At 33.0% G+C, this 18162-nt stretch overlaps 1 non-coding gene across 1 annotated transcript; it reads right to left on the reverse strand.

Annotated features, from left to right (window-relative positions):
- Positions 1-17550: 17550 nt before the first annotated feature.
- LOC128286376 (small nucleolar RNA R71) lies at positions 17551-17657 on the reverse strand. The gene has a single exon (XR_008276918.1). It is a non-coding gene; the product is annotated as a small nucleolar RNA R71 (small nucleolar RNA).
- Positions 17658-18162: the final 505 nt, after the last annotated feature.

Below are 18162 nucleotides of genomic sequence, written 5' to 3' on the forward strand. Positions count from 1 at the left end.
TTTGGAGACACCATTTGTATCACAAGGAAAGTCGAGTATTCACTGATCATAAAAGTCTAAAGTATTTGATGACTCAAAATGATTTGAACCTACAACAAAGGAGATGGTTCGAGTTGTTAAAATATTACGAGTTAGTGATTGACTACCACCCGGGAAAGGCGAATGTGGTCGCTGATGCTTTGAGTAGGAAGTCATTGTTTGCATTGAGGGCTATGAACACTCAGTTGGCTTTATCATATAATGGTTCGATTCTAGCCGAGTTGAGAGCTAGATCAATGTTTCTCCAAGATATTTATGAAGCTCAGAAAAGTGACAATGAGTTGCAAGACAAGAGATTTCAATGTGAGTCGGGTATTGAATCAGATTTTTGGATTGGTTTTGATGGTTGCTTAATGTTCTGAGATAGGATTTGTATTCCTAAAAATACCGAGTTGCTTCAGAAGATTTTGCATGAGGCACATAGTGGTTGTTTCTCTATTCATCCAGGTAGTACGAAAATGTATAATGAGTTAAAGAAAATGTATTGGTGGTCATGAATGAAAAGAGACATTTTAGAGTTTATTTTTAAATGTTTGATTTGTCAACAAGTAAAAGCTGAACACCAAGTACCTTATGGATTACTGCAACCTGTGATGGTTCTCGAGTGGAAGTGGGACCGGATTACTATGGACTTTGTGACGGGTTTACCTTTGACACTGAGAAAGAAAGATGTTGTATGGGTTGTTGTAGATCGATTCACAAAGTCGGCTCATTTTATCCCGGTACGCACTGACTATTCACTTGATAAGTTAGTCGAGTTTTATATTTCTGAAATAGTGAGATTGCACGGAGTACCTTTGTCGATTATATCGGATAGAGATCCGAGGTTCACTTCGTGATTTTGGAAAAAGTTGCAAGAGGCTTTAGGTACAAAGTTGAATTTTAGTACTGCTTTCCATCTGCAAACTGATGGCCAATCGGAGCGGGCAATTCAAATTCTTGAAGATATGTTGCGGTGTTGTGTTCTTAAGTTCCAAGGTAATTGGGAAAAGTATTTACCGTTGGTAGAATTTGCCTACAACAATAGTTTCCAGTTGAGTTTGAAAATGGCACCTTACGAGGCATTGTGTGGATGTAAGTGTCGAATGCCTTTGTATTGGACCAAACTCAGAGAGAGTCAGATTCACAAAGTTGATTTGGTTAGAGAAACTGAAGAGAAAGTGAAGGTCATTCGTGATTGTTTGAAAGCTACTTCAGATAGACAGAAATCCTATGTGGATTTAAAACGGAAAGAGATTGAGTTTCAGGTCAGTGATAAAGTATTCCTGAAAGTATCCGTGGAAGAAAGTTCTCAGATTTGGCCGAAAGGGCAAGTTGAGTCCGCATTTTATTGGACCGTATGAGATTACCGAAAGGATAGAGCCAGTAGCATATTGGTTGGCTTTGCCATCTGAGTTGGAAAGAATTCATGATGTGTTCCATGTGTCTATGTTGTGCCTATATCGATTTCATCCTTCGCATGTGCTTTCACCAACAGAGGTTGAGATTCGACCGGATATGACTTATGGCAAAGAACCGATTAAGATTTTGGCTCAGGAAGTCAAATAATTGAGAAACAAAAGCATTTCCCTTGTGAAAGTATTATGGCAAAGACATGGGGTTGAAGAGGCTACATGGGAGACTGAGGAAAACATGAGAAACCAATACCAAAACCTTTTCACCGGTAAGATTTTCGGGGATGAAAATCCCTAAAGGGGGGAGAGTTGTAACATCCCAAATTGGGGTCTAGTCAGAATAGTAGTTTTGAGACCACAAATCCGAAGTAGAAATAATTATTTTGTAAATATTTTGAAGTCTATGGCATGTTTGCATGATTGTATGAAAGTTTCATGAAGAAATTTTGTGAATAAGTGTCCAATTTAACTTCTAGGACTAAATTGCAAAAGTTACAAAATGTGAGTTCTAGAAGTTTTAAGCATGAAATTGCCATGGATTATTAATTAGAGGACTTTAAATATCAATTTTCCCAATTTATATTTTTATGGACAAAAATGGACATAGTTAGGAAAATTTGAAAGAAATGCATTAAAGGGCATTTTGGTCATTTGGTTAATAAAAGAATAAAAAGGGAAAAATGAAGCAAAATTTGCTCATCTTCTCCTTCTGTGTTGAAAATTAGAAGGGCCATAGCTAGGGTTTTTCTTCAACTTTCAAGCTCGATTGTAAGTACACCCTAGCCTCATTTTTAATGTTCTTTATGTTTTTGAGATTCTTAAAGCATGATCTACCTATTTCTAGCCTTATTTTGAGTTAGGGTTCATGTTTAAAATATTGACCCATGTGAGACATGCATGTATTTTGATGTTTAATGGAGGAATATGAAAGTTTGATGTGTGATAAACATATTTTTCTAAGTGATTTTTTTATGAAAACACCTAAAAGGACCTTTTTGCAAAAGTTGTAAAATAGGTGGTAAAAATATAATTTAAAAGAAAATGTGGGCTGTTATAAGTATGATATAGCTTTGGCTAGGATTGGCTAACAAATAAAATGGACATATTTCATTTTACGAGCCTCGGGACTAAGTTGTAAATATGTGAAAAGTTAGGGGTAAAAATGTAATTTTATTCAAAGTATGAGTTATTGACTGAATTGAATAATGTGTGTATTAAATAAGCTAAATTTGGTATTATAGAGCAAGAAAAACGAGGAACGGACCTTGATCAAGGGAAAAACAAGGTGTACAACGATTAGATTCGTTTTTACTATTTTTGTACTAAGGTAAGTTCATGTGTAAATAATGCAATGTTGTATCATGTTTTAATACTTTATTAATGTATGAATTTCTACGTTTAATTGTTATAATGAGTGTATAAATGATATTATGGTCAATAAGAATGACATTGTGAACGAGTTCGACAAAGATGTGACATCGAGAAAATCCCATTTGAACCTTAGGAATAGATTAGGATACGAGTGACATGTCACTAGGAACTATGTGATTATGAGCTCATGAGATTATGTGGTGTATGTAATGTGATCCAGGTGCTGGTATTGTAAACGAGTTCGACAAAGATGTGACATTGAGAAAATCCCATTTGAACCTTAGGAATAGATTAGGATACGAGTGACATGTCACTAGGAACTATGTGATTATGAGCTCATGAGATTATGGTATTGTGCTGGCTGGGTAGCCCGGTATGTGTTGCATGTACCTGTCAGCTTGTGTGAGCAGGCCATGTAGTTACGTCCTGGCTGTCAGCTTGTGTGAGTAGGCCCATGATTAGCTCGAGAGCGAGCAATGTGTGATATACGATATGAGGTAGCATGTTGCTACGTATGAAGCACTATGTGCAAGCTTTCCATGTATCCGATAGTATTCTAAGTGTTCAACGGGTAAATCAGTGGGTTATTCGACATGTAAGTCAATGATGAGGAATTATGAGAATGTGTTACGAGTTGGTACAGGTATGTACAAAAATCTCATATGAATGAGCTTGGTATGTGATGAACTTTTGGTAAGATTGAAAATGAGTAAGTTATGCCTATGAAACTATGATGACATATATGTAAATTATGTTATGTTAATTGTATATTATTCATGATTATGTTTCTATTTATTTGCATCTGTACTTAATAAGCTTTATGCTTACTCCCCTCTCTTTTCCATTTCTTATAGTATCACCAAGCTAGCTCTAGGATCGAAGGACGTCAGAGACTCGATCACACTATCAATTGGACATTTGGGTATAGTTAGTCTTAACATATTGAGTATGGCATGTATAGGGGCTTGGTCTTTTTGCTATATGTCATATTGGTTTAGCCAAATGTGTTGGCTTACGATGATATTTGATTCATTTTGTATAAGTCCATGAGATATGGCTTATAATGATTATTGGGTTGTAAGCCTATTTATTGAAGCATACATGTGCCCATGCAATTGTGATGTGGTTAGTGGTTGTGTGTATGTGATGAGATGTGTTGTGGCTATGAATGCTTGAAGATTTAATTGGGATTTGTTTAATATGATGATAACCATGACTACCCACACTGGCGTGTAACCCTCCAAAATAAGAAAACTTTCTAAGTGTTGTATAAGTTCCGAAAGTTCTCGATTTAGTCCCAAACCACACCCCATGTATGTTTTGGACCTCGTGGGCCCATATAAGGGACGATATGTATATTAATGAATGGTTTTAATTTGGACGAAATTTTATGGCCCAGTCTTGTATGAATGTTTATGTTTGAGTCCGGTAACGCCTCAAACCCTTACCTGGTGTCGGATACGGGTAAGGGGTGTTACAAAGCTAGTGAGGGATGATAGGTGTCTTGTCATCACAAGGTATTTAGACATAATGGTAGATGAACAGTATCTATAATGGTGACACGTCGCTCGGTGGAGATACTTCTTTGAAGAAAGTGCCTACAGCAGTCATATAAAAATTGTTTTTTTCTAAAAAATTTAGAGGCAAAGATTTTATTTATTTTTAGTTGTCGTATATGTATACATATAACTAGTTTTTTATCTCCCATGATGCATGGGTTGGTTATGTCTATTACTTAAAATATATTAATTTTTTATTTTATTAATGAAGTTTTAAATAAAAATATGTTTTAAAATTTTAAAATCTATTTTTAATTTTATTTAAATGAATTATAAAAATTAGTTTAAAAAATAATTTTATAATGCTTAAAATGTTGTTTATATAGATTTTTAATTTAAAATATTTTTTAAAAATGTTTTTTAAGCGAGGAGTCTAATATAGGTGTGAAAGCCTCTTTTAAAAAAATTGTTATGTTTTAATTTTAATATTTATTTAAAATTTAATATTAATTTTTAATATATAAATTATAAAATTGTGCAATTCAATTTTTCTTATACTGAAGTCTAGAATTACCCATAACTCCTTCCCAATTCTTAAATAGAAGAATAGGTTTACTCAAACTCATATCTTTCTCTGCACTCATAAAAATGTTGATGTCATTTGAGCAATGGGGATATTAAGTTATTGTTTAAGGAATTTGTTTCCATATTTATATATTTGTTTTTAATTATAAGTTTCAAGTAAGGATTAAGGTTTATGAGCCAAAATTTATAATACAGGTTTAAAAACAATAACTTTTGTATTAAGGGACCATGTAGTAAGTTTTTTCTTACAATCTTTTTAAAAATAACAAAACAGTCCTTTTCACCATTTTCCGTTACGTCTATAACGGAAAAGTGACATGGCATTTAACGGAGGGTTAGCTTTCATTTAAACAGCCCCATAGCCCTAGTTGGGCAGTAGAAAAGAATAAGAGAAAAAAGAAGAAGAAGAAAAAGAGAAGAAATGGACATACCTTTTCTTCTTCTCCTCTCTTTTTCTTTTTTTCCTTAACTCTAGTTGTCGTCGTTCATGGCTTTCTCTAGCCAACCGTCATCACCAAATGGCTCACCTCCGCCTCTTCTCAAATCTCACTTTAGATTTTCCAATAAGCCTTCAAAATCCCAAAATTAAGACCTCAAAGCTTTGAACAAAGATTCAACGGATCTCTACTGTCCATCGTCAAATCATCACCATATTCTGACCACAAACTTTCTTCAAACAACCATGACTCTTAACCACTCGGATCATCAAACTAGTGCCTCGAGTTCTCCAACCTGTAAAACCCAAAATGTGTATGGGTTTCTTCTCTTTTGATTCTCTTCTTTTTTTTATTTTTTTTACTTCACTCTTTTCATGTAGGCCAATTTGATATTCTTGTTCTTTTTTTGTTGGTTTGGTTTTGGATACTTACTATTTGGTATTTTGTTTTTCCTAGTTTTTTGCTATTTTGTCATTGATTTTGATTTCAAGCTTCATAACATTGCCACAAGCAGAAGCTCCGACCAAACCGATGTCGATGAACGGGCTATGATGGGATCTCTCTTGACGTTATCCCTAGCAGCTATTTTGATGCCAGCCTCAACATTTTCGCCATAGATTTTCAATTTTCACTACCAAAGAAAAAGTTTTTTGGGGTTCTGTTAAGGATAGTGTTTTGCTTGCTTTGTCACTGCCAAAAATTTTTCCCAAATTTTTTTTTCCCATTCTAGGCCCTGATTTTGGGTAAATTTTGGGTAAACTCCACATCAACTAATTAGGTTTCCAATGTGGCAAGTTAACTGATCATATCAGCTAGTTAATTGGACACGTTAGCTATCCTGTTAGGCCTGTGAAGGAAAACATTAATGGGTGACTGATTTGTCACTTTTCGATAATGTTAGAAACTATTTTGTTATTTTTCAAAAGTTGACTGACTGAATTGAAGCCAGAGTGACTGTTTTGTCAGCTGCATCAAAGTTGAGTGACTATTGGTGTAATTTACCCTATCTTTTATTATAATTTATAATATAATAATAGTTATTATATTAATACTTATAATGTCGAAAACATTTCTTTAAAAGAGAGAATTTTGAAAACGGGAGTCGCCACCAATCTTTTTAGGTGTGATTGGATCACCTTATAAAACATTTTGGTCTACGAAGAATGTGATAAAACAGGTTCGGGAGTCGGTTACTCACGAGGAAGGATTAGCACCCTTGCAACGCCCAAAATTGGTACCAAATTGAATAGTTTTCTGTCTTGATGTCAAAAGTTTGAAAGAAAGTAGGATCCCTTTTTGAAACTGGAATAATTTGAGTTGAAAATCGAGATTCCTTTGCTCCAAAAGAATACAAATATCACATCCAGCATGATTGGACACGATATTCTTAAACTTTCGTAACTGAAATCATCTTGTGATTTACAAAATCTATTTAGAATGATACTTTAGACATTTAGACAAACGGGAAATCACAACCTAGTATGTTAGGGCACTACTTCCCGAATTCCTAAATACAAAAACATTGCCTCTTTTTCTTAAAAAAAAAAAATCTTTTGGATTAGATGAAGTATAAATTTTTAAAACAATGATGCATTTAACATATTACAAGATATCAATATTAAATAATATAAACTACATGACACATACTTCAACATTACATGCAAATATAATATAGAAAATGATAAATAACGACATAAATTACACAATATACATTAACATTTCATGCATATATAATCATAAATAACATAAATATACATATATTATCATTTCATCCAAAATACAACATAGAGAATAATGAATATAACAATATAAATTACATAATATATACAATAATATTTCATGCGAAACAATCAATTTTCATGCAAATACATAAAAATAATAAATAAAATAACAAATAATTTATGAGATAAAATTAACATATTAAAACAATACTAAATAAATATAAAAAGGATACAAAAATAAACAAACAAATTATGAACATATAAAAAGGCATAAAATCTAAATACAATAAAAATAAATAAGGTAAAAATATTTAAAACAATATATAAATAATAAAAGGAGAATTTTTTAAAAAATGGTTAATATATAAAAATATATTATATGATATAATAACTTAATATATATATATATATATATTTATAAAAATATTAATATATTAAATAGGAACAAAATTTTATATTAAATTTTAGAATATTACATACTAAACACTAAATAATGATATATAAAATGTAATTTTCAATAATAATTTACAAATTATTAAAATTATACATAATAAATAATTAATAATAAAATGATATAGTAAAATAAAAATAATATAATGAATAATAAAAAGATATAATATATAATAATTTTTACATATATAAATAATGTTGATAGTAAAGATAAATAATATATAAAGTATTTAATAAATAAATTATATAAAAATATTTAAAAGGACTAAATTAAATAAAAATAAAGCTCTAGGGTTAATTTTAAGATAAAAAAATTTGGACCTAATTGAAACGTGCGCAAAAATCTGAGGGACTCACTGAGCAATTAGCCCTAATCCCAAAACGGCGTCGTTCTCAAAATAAGTCTTATAATAGTAACTAGGACTAAATTAAAACAAAAATAAAAGGTCAGGGCCAAATAAAAATAAAAATAAAATGAAATTATAAATAGTAAAAATGCGGAAGGATCAATTGGGCAATTAGCCCTTTAAACAAAAACACGCGGATCCTACCCGGGTCACAGGTCAACGCGCGGATCCTAAGCTTTGAAACGATGTCGTTTTTTGAAGCTTATCATTTTAAGCAAAACGACGCCATTTCCATGAGTCTATATAAGCCAAATTTTGGCCCCAAAAATTCATTTTAAGCTTGTTTTAAAAAAAAACCAAAGAAACCTCAGAAAGGAGGCAGAGAGTAGGCCCTCGGAGCTCCGTCGAGCCTCCGTCATCGGGCTCCCACGCACCCATGCGCCTTCGTTAGCCTTGCCGAATACTGCGGCCGGAAGCTGAAAAGCTTCGATTTTTAGCACAAATCCGATGGTAAGCCTCTCTTTGCTTCATTTTTAGCGATATTTAAATGTATTCATAAAGAAAAATAAAGTAAAAAGAACAAATCACCTCTGTTTCTTCAATCAACTGTTGGTATTTTATTGTATATGTGTATATATCAACCGTAGTTTTACATCGTTTCGATTTGGGCTTTTATAGCCACTGAAAATCATCATAAAATAATATTTACAATGTTTGATTTTATTTCTTGCTATATTTGCCTCTGCTGTTCTTCTTTCTTTTTTTTTTTTTGCAGGTACCAGCGAAAAATCCGGCTATGATGGGGTGTTGATGGTGATTTACTGGCGCGCTTGTAACAGCCCAAAATTGACCCTAGTCGGAATGTGGTTTCGGGACCACAAAACCGAGGCATAAAAATAATTAAAAATTTATTTTGATGCCTATAATATGTGTGTGCTCATGTATGACATTTTATGATGATTGATTTAGTGTTATAAAGGTGAATTTCACTAGAAAGGACTTGTGTGAGAAAATTTAGAATTGAGATAGGCAAATGTGGAAGTGGTCTATTGGTGCACACTAGGAAATGTTGTCCTTGCATGTCAAATTCCCCCAAATTTGACTATAGTGGCCGGCCAAGGTGGGCATGATGGGCAAGGGAAAACATGTTTCCAACATGTTTGGCTAGTGAGTTATGTAGGAAGTATTATAATAAAAATAAGCATAAAAAAAAAAAAAAAAAGAGAAAGATGAGCTTGGATGCCCCTTGTTGCCGTGAGTGTGGAGAAAGAAAGAAGAATTTTTGTTCATCATTTTTCATTTCCTTTGGGCTGAAAATTCTAAGGAGGAAGGAAGGAATTCTTGTTTCATGTTGGTTTGGAAGAGGTTTAGGAGGAGGTTTGGCCATACTTGTACCTAGATTAAGGTAAGTTTGATGTTTTGCCATGAGATTCATGTATATTTTAGTTGCTAGCTTGATGTTCTTGTTAGCCCATGGTTCAAATCTTTGTTATGTCATGGGAATGAAATTCGGCCAAAGTGAATATGGTGTTAATGCCATTGCATGCTAAATATCAAGCTTGATAATGATTCATGTGATGGTAGATTGAGGATTCTTAGATTTTCTTTTAGCATTTTTGAATGAGATACTAAGTTCTTTGTTTAACCATGACCAAATTGAAACGGTATGGTGTTGTGGTATTCGCCATGTTGTATCCATAAGTATGATTCATGCATGTTGCATGGTAAGTAAGATTTAAGCTTTGGATATGTGTGTATATTTGGATATAAGCCACTTGAGAATTCGCCATTGCACCTACATGAATATATGTTTGCACATGATGAATTGGTATGACATGTATACTATTTTAAGGTGTCTATTTGCTTGTGATGTTGTTTCGGTTATGAAATAAATGAGAGATGTGTATAGAACTACAATATGTAATGCGTTAATTAGGAAAATGTATGCTGTTTTTTTGTGTAGTATTAAGTGTAAAATTAGCCTCCACATAGACATGCATATTCGCCAAAGGAAGTAGATTGGTGTGCATGTATTCGGTTAGAGGCAACCATATTGAAGCCTTATCTTGGCTTAGATTGTTGACCAAATGGGTAATAAGTGAGGATGGTTGCGAATATACAAACATACATATGCATGTGTAATTGAATTATGAATGTTTAGCAAGAGGGTTAAACTAGTTGATTTATTGATTAAGCTCAAGGAGTTAAAGAAGGAGAATCAAGCAAGGGAAAGACGAAGGTCATCGAGTAGCCGACTTGGACTGTTTTACCCAACACAAGGTAAGTCATTAAGCGTATATTTGGTGTTGATTTAAATGATCAATATATATATGCAAATGTGTTTAAATGAGTTGGTGTGTAAATGGAAATGTATGTGTATGGAATGATGCCATTGTTGAATGTATAAAGGCAGCAAAATACATAAGGTATTGGTCTCGCACTAAGTGTGCGGGTATAAATGGACACGGTGACAAGATTGGCACTAAGTGTGCGGGTTTAAAATTGTACAGCACTAAGTGTGCGAGTTTGATTATATAGCACTAAGTGTGCGAGTTGAATACATATAGCACTAAGTGTGCGGATTCACTATATGTTCTTGCATTACAATTGGCACTGAGTGTGCGACATTATCGAGCTAATCCCGGACAGCGGATCGGGTAAGTACCTCGAGCTCTTGACGAATAGAAAATATGTTCATGCTCGGGGTTGAATTTGGTAAGCCTTAAATCTATGTGATGATTGAAATTGTATGGTTGTGCTGGAAATTGAGTTAATGTGTAAAAATGCTTCGATTATCTTGTTGTGTAGAATATGAAATGTGGATGTATGAATTGGTACGAGATTGGACCGAAAGGTCCGAGGTATTATGGTATAGATTCGATATGGACGAGTACCTAGCCTCATTTGTTGTACATGTAGTAGTAACTTTATCAGTGGATTGACGAATGCTTATGACTTACTGAGTTGTAAACTCACTCGGTGTTTTCTTGTCACCCATTTTAGGTCTCTTGGACTCGTATTGTTGCGTGCTCGGAACCGTCGTTGAAGTCATCACACCGGCTGAAATCTTGTGGTATTGTTTTTTGTTGTTGAAGAACATTTGGCATGTATAGGCTATTATATTTTGTCGAATTGTGGGTTGTAAACTTTAAGCCATGTGAAAATGGCCTATGTGGTCGTCGAGTGGGATGCTAGAACCTATAGCCACGAGTCTTAGAAACTCAAATTTTGTTAAGGTGGCCATAATTTGTGTCATGTATGATGGATGATTAAGGCCAAGGAAAAATTCATGAAATTGGCATAGTCTACTGCAGTAACTGTTGCGGACAGCAGCAGTGAGATGAGATTGAAAAATCACTAAAAATAGTAGAAGTAGAATTAAATAGTGAGTAAATTATGGAACTGAACCTTGATGAATCTATTTTTATATGGATGAAACGAAACGACCATATGAGCAGTATACTGGGAAATATTAAAGTTCTCGTGAGACAGGGCCAGAACGATTTCTGGGTCCCCTGTCGCGAATTTGAAAATTTACCATAAATTATCCAGAAAGAATTAGGAGTCATGCCTTATATGTACAGATTCCATTTTGAGTCTAGTTTCATTAGAAACAAACGGTACCAGTATTAAATCCCTGTACAGAAAGATATTCAAGTTGTAATGCGCGGAGGTCAGAGCAGTCGGTCCCTGTAACATGGGTGACTTTAACTAATAAACTGTACCAATTGGCCCAACCAAAAATTCTAAAAATAAATCCATGGATGGGTATATGAGTCTAAATTCAGGGAAAATTTACGAAACCAGTTTCCGAGTTTTGGAACTGGAGATATGATTTTTAAGGCGACGGTGACACAGTTTTCCAGCCTGTCCAGAAATGCCAAATTGGTCGGTACTTTAAGAGGATTTGTCTCGTTAACCCCTCGTGTCCGACACCGGCGTCGGTCACGAGTTAGGGGTGTTACAGCGCTGATTGAGGCAATGATGGCTCGAATCTGTCGGTGATGGGATTGGCACACCGATTGCGGTGCGAGTTTGGGGCCTTCATCTGTCTTCTGTTAATGGTTTGGGCCCTTTGGGCCGTGTTTATTTGTTGGGTTGGGTGCAACCGGGTACTTGGGTTTTAGACTAATTGGGCTGTAACCAAATTTTGGGTCATCAGGCCTTTAAGCCTGTTTATTGTAAGTTGGACATTTAACAGGAACATTTTATTTATTTAGTTTATAAATTTTTGTCTATTTTATTTCACGGGCCCGGGCAAAAATGGGTTCCTACATATGAAATATATTATTTCATTATCTAATATTATATCACATACTATAATAGTAAAGTAACACGTAATATATTAATCATTATCATATATTATCGCTTATTATTCTAGTTGAAATATGCTCGAGTCCTTATACTTTTCCTACATGTGAAAGTTAACCTCCTACTTTAATATATAACATTATATCATATCATATAGTGTATAATATATTAATATTTATATGTATGCATCAATGATTAATCATTATAATATCATATAATACTATATCTTTTATTATATTCTATAATATAATAGTACTGCATTGTATATTAATTATTATCATATATATTGTTTATGATTATACTAGTTGAAATATGCTTTAAGTCCTTATAATTTTCGTACATTTGAAAGTTAGCCTTCGTATTATAATGTTAGATCATATCATTATTATATAATATATTAATAGCTTATATATATGCATCAATGATCAAACATTATAATATTATCTAATACTATATCTTTTATTCTAGTCTATAATATAATAATAGTTATATATAGTAGGAGTATAGTATATATTATTTACTATATAATGTTGTTTATTATTATTCTAGTTGAAATATGTTTTAAGTTTCTATACTTTTTATACATTTTAAAGTTAATCCTCTTCCTATATTATATAATGCTATATCATATCATGTAATATGTAATATATTAATAGTTTATATTTGCATCAATAATTAAACATTATAATACCATGTAATATTATATATTTTATTATAATCTATAATATAATATAGTTATATATAATAGTAGTACATTTGTAACACCCCTATACTTGAATTAACTATCGAATTAAGTATAAGAATGTCACATTGATTGTCAGTGTAAAAGACTATTATGTTCTAACATTAGACAAAATACTATCTACTGAATATTTTGATTTAACTATAATGATTGTATCGGTATTACAGTATGAGATGAACTTGGATGAATCTTTCGAGTATTTATACAATTAAAATAACTTACTCATGAAAAATAGGGGCGAATTATCGATATTGGGCATGTATCAATACCATTGTTGAAGGTATCAATACCCCTATCAAGTATTGATACTATTTTTAGCTTCAATACTTTGAAAATTATTCAACAAATTCAGCAGTATCGATACCACTAACGAAGTACCAATACCTTTCACTAGAGTACTGATACTCTAGTAAGGTATCAATACCAAAATGAGTTTTGAAGTTTCATAAACATCAAATTAAATTCATTAGTATCGATACCAAGGTTGAAGCATTGATACTTGCCACTAAGTATCGATACTCTGACTAGGGTATCGATACCAAGATGGATTTTGTTGGTAGAAATGCAGGAAAACTTGCCAATTTCCCGAACTTTTTAAAATTTGGTCCTTACATCTCAAATCATTCAATACACCCAACCAATGCACCATCCCAAGCATATAAATCATACATTACAACATTAAGTCTTATTTATTATATCATTTCAAGGTTTTAAGTAAAATCTCAAAATTAGATAAGGTTTAAAAATTTTGTGTTTTAGTACTACAAACATACATCTTGTGCCACATTACATATGTACATGCCAAACTATACCAAAATTTAGCAACATACTTTTCTTCAACTTGACGATGTGATGAGATGAGTCGCTTACGACCTCGGTTCTAACTTATTAGACCTATACCTACACTTTAAGACAAACGCATTAAGTAGGTGAAGACTTAGTAAACACTACAAGAAATTTAAATCTTAAAATAACAATTAAACTCATTTATCCAAAACATAATTAAATATATAAATAATTCCACATTTATGCATTATCTTCACAAAATCAAAATATACTTCAGAAGGTTTGTTGTCACTTACCATAATACTCCTATTATACTTTATATTCATATTTCATATCACTACCCATAGGAGACCACGTAGAACACTCAGGATATACATAATAGATTCAGAGGTGCATTGATGTGTACTAATAGAACAGAGAGCACCGATGTGCTAAACAGAGAGCATTGATATGCTGATCAGAGAGCACTAATGTGCTAATAAATCAGAGAGCATGATAAGATTCTTAATGGCATGTCATTAATATCCCAATAGTTCTAACTTTGTCTACTTGGGCATTATAACGTAATTAATTCAAAATATTTAATCATTCTAAAATTATAACGTAATTAATTCAAAATATTTAATCATTCTAAAAATATTTTCACTTTTCACTTTTCTACAATTTAGTCCTTAAATCTCAACTTACATATAATGTGTAGCTTCTTCAAACTTTTCTCATTCACAACATAACTATCTTAACACAAACCTTTGTATACCATCTTTTGATTATTATTCATATTTTCATAACATATTTCATTGTCTTTACAATTAATTCCTTCTTATATAAACACAACAAATCCATAATTAATTTAACTAATTAAAATGCTATATAATTAATATCTAGAAAAATAAGATAAATTCCTTGTATTAATTACAACAAAAGCTTGAGTTGATAATTTTTCTTTCCTTCTTACTCCTTGATCACCTTTTTTCCTTTATCTTCAATTTGGTCCTCCTTTTACTTTCCTTTTCTACAAATTCCATGTCAAAAACATACATATGTATGTTAAAACTACAATCAAATAATACTTCTATTCAATTCTTATAACATACATATAAATTTCATGAAAATTTCATCATTTCTTACCTTGTTCTCAAAATCTATTCTTATTCTTTCTTTTTTCCAAAGACCACTAGTGATGCTTCCTCTCATGAAACTAAGGTGTGTATTAGTCTTCTCTATTGAATTTACTAAGAAAAATTCAAATAAATTGGAAGATTTAAGCTTGAAATGGCTTAGAAATGGTGGTAGGACTTGTTTGGAAAAAATGAAAGTTGGATGGTGACTTTTGTAGAGAGTAATGTTTTGGCTTCTTGGAGAAGGATGATGGTATTCATCTTTTCTTCATATTTCTACATAATTATATCCAAATATCTTCTAATTTAATAATTAAAAATAAATATTTTCAATTTAGTCCACCAATTGTTATTTAACACAGTGTCATCCTTTAATCCTTACATCTCCATAATTATCTTATTCAACTAATTACTATTCTATCCTTCATCTATTCTATAATACCATGTATGAATCATAATTTTATTTTGGTAAAATTAAAGCTATAGTCCTTTCTCCTTTTCCACTAATTCCATGAATTATTTTTAACTTTCAATTTTCCTACCTTGCCCCAACACTTTTATTCTTCTACAATTAAGTTAATGTCCAAAACTAAGTTCTCTCATCTATAGAGCATTTTCTAATTCCTTATCAACTCTAACACTTTCTAAATTAACACTAAAAATTCTGATAAATCGTAATTTATACATATTTTTACCCCATGTTTAACGTATTTTATGGATGATTTTCCATAAGAATTGGTGAATTCGATGCTCCTAATGCTTTAATTTCATGTTTTATACTTAGGATAGAATAGGAGAGCGAAAGGAACGAGAAACGGGCCAAAAATAGAGAAAATGGGCCAAAGTACGAGATCAACACGGCCTAGACCTCCTCACACGGGCAGACCACACGGCAGTGTCAATCTGGTAGAATTGGAGCAGGACTCACACGAGTATAGCACACGCTCGTGCCATTCTAACAGGATCGAACACGGCCTGAAGTAATCGCACACGAGCGTGTCCCTGCAGAGCCCAAGCTGAGTCCAATTCAGAAAAGTCTAATTTTGAGGGCCTCTAGGCATTCCAAAGCCTATAAATACACCCTAGAGGAAGAAGAAAAGAGAAACGGAGAAGAGGGGGTAAGGAATTACTCCAAGGAAGCCGATTGATCCATCTTGGAAGTCAGATTCATCATCAAGACTGAAGATCTCTCCTCAATTTCCCTTCAAGAGTTTTGGGTTTTCTTTATCTTTTGTATTCTTTATTCTTCTGAGATGTTTTCTTATTTAGTTATGAACTAAAACCCCTAAATACCTAAGGGGAATGAAACCTAAGACGAATCTTGTTATTATTTTCTAAATCGTATGATAAATATTTAACTTGTTCTTAATTATGTGTTCTTACTTCTTATTTTGATATCCCAGGATACTGATTCAAGACATGCTCTTATTCAGAGGAGGAATAGACCCTGTCTAAGAGTACTTTTGTCATAATTAAGCGGAGTTGATTGCGTGCCTAGAAATAGGGTGACAAGATTTTGTCGGATTAGGGTGAAACCTAATAAGGGGATCCATAGATCGAGTTAATGAAACCCTAGAGTGTTAATTAGAGAAAAGTAGCGGTTATTCAATCTAGGGATTAGACGTTATTAGTCTTGAATAGGGATAATAACATAACGTAGGGATCTCTACAGAACAAGTTGAATGAATAAATCGTCCGATTCGGAGCCAGAATAACAAGTAAAGTCTAGATGGATTTTTCCTTAGGTATTGTCTTCATTCAATCGATTTTCCAAAAAGTAATTCCCCAATTCTTTTCTCTGTGAGTTCTTAGTTTAGATAATTAGTTAATTAAAATAAAACCTCTTTATTCTTAGGCTAGATAATAAAAAGGCAGTCATTACTAGTATTTTAGTTCCTTTGGGTTCAACAATCCGGTCTTACTAAAACTATACTACTATTCGATAGGTACATTTGCCTACATCGCAATAATAGTTAGTTCAAGAACGAGTAATTATAAATATTTAAAACCTATCACGAAACCTCGTGATCAAGTTTTTGGCGCCATTGCTGGGGAACTAAAATATTAGGAACACTCAATTTTTATTACTTTAGCTATTTATTTTTCTTGCAATTTAATTTAATTTAATTATTATTTATTAACTTCCTTTTTCCTTCTCTTGGCAGGTTTTCATAGTTTATGACTAGAAGAAACCCGTCGGGACCATTACTGTTTGATGACGAAATCGATCGCACAGTTCGAGAAACCAAACAGAAATAAGGTGAAGCTTAAGATACACGGAGAACAAGTAAGAAGACGATACTCAACCCCCAACCGAAGAGATGGTTGAAAACCAAGGCAATCAGCTGCCTCCTGCAATTGCAGTTAATCAAAATCCTGCTACACGCAATATATATGACTATGCTAAACCTTCTTTAACAGGAACTGAGTCAAGTATAGTTAGACCTACTATTGCTGCAAATAGTTTCGAACTGAAACCTAACACAATTTAGATGATACAACAGTTTGTTCAGTTTGATGGTTTGCGGGATGAGAATCCCAACACTCACTTGGCAAATTTTCTGGAATTTTGCTACACTTTCAAAATTAATGGCATTTCTGATGATGCCATTTGCCTTCGGTTATTCCCTTTTTCACTGAGAAACAAAGCTAAATAGTGGTTAAACTCATTACCACGAGGGTCCATCACTACTTGGGAACAAATGATCGAAAAATTTCTACTAAAATATTTTCCGCCGGCTAAAATGGCTAAGTTAGATAATGATATCTCTTCTTTTGTGCAGATGGACTTAGAAACACTTTACGATGCATGGGAGAGATACAAGGATCTATTACGAAGGTGCCCTCACCATGGGTTACCTCTATGGCTGCAAGTTCAAACGTTTTACAATGGTGTATCCCTCGACAAGCCAAATGATTGACGCAGCTGCTGGAGGAACCATCAACAACAAAACACCTGAAGAGGCTTATGAATTCATTGAAGAAATGTCACTGAATAATTATTAGTGGCAAGTCATGAGGACTAAGCCAACAAAAATAGCCGGCGTTTATAACATCGACTCAGTTACTATGCTGTCAAATCAGATAGAACTTTTCAATAAAAAGATTGATGGTTTACTTGGTTCTACCCAGGTACATCCAGTAATGAGGTGTGACTCAAGTGGAGGAGGTGTGCATACAGAATATCAATCCTTCAATGCTACAACAGAAGAGGAACAAGTCAACTATATGGGTAACAATAACTTTAGATCTCAAAATAACCCATACAGTAATACTTATAATGCAGGTTGGAGAACCACCCAAATTTCTCCTGGGGTGATCAAGGGAATCAAAAGCCACAAAATCCTTAGGGTTTTCAATAG

Source organism: Gossypium arboreum, chromosome 12 (assembly GCF_025698485.1).
Source record: "Gossypium arboreum isolate Shixiya-1 chromosome 12, ASM2569848v2, whole genome shotgun sequence".
In the NCBI taxonomy this organism is placed as follows: Eukaryota; Viridiplantae; Streptophyta; class Magnoliopsida; order Malvales; family Malvaceae; genus Gossypium; species Gossypium arboreum.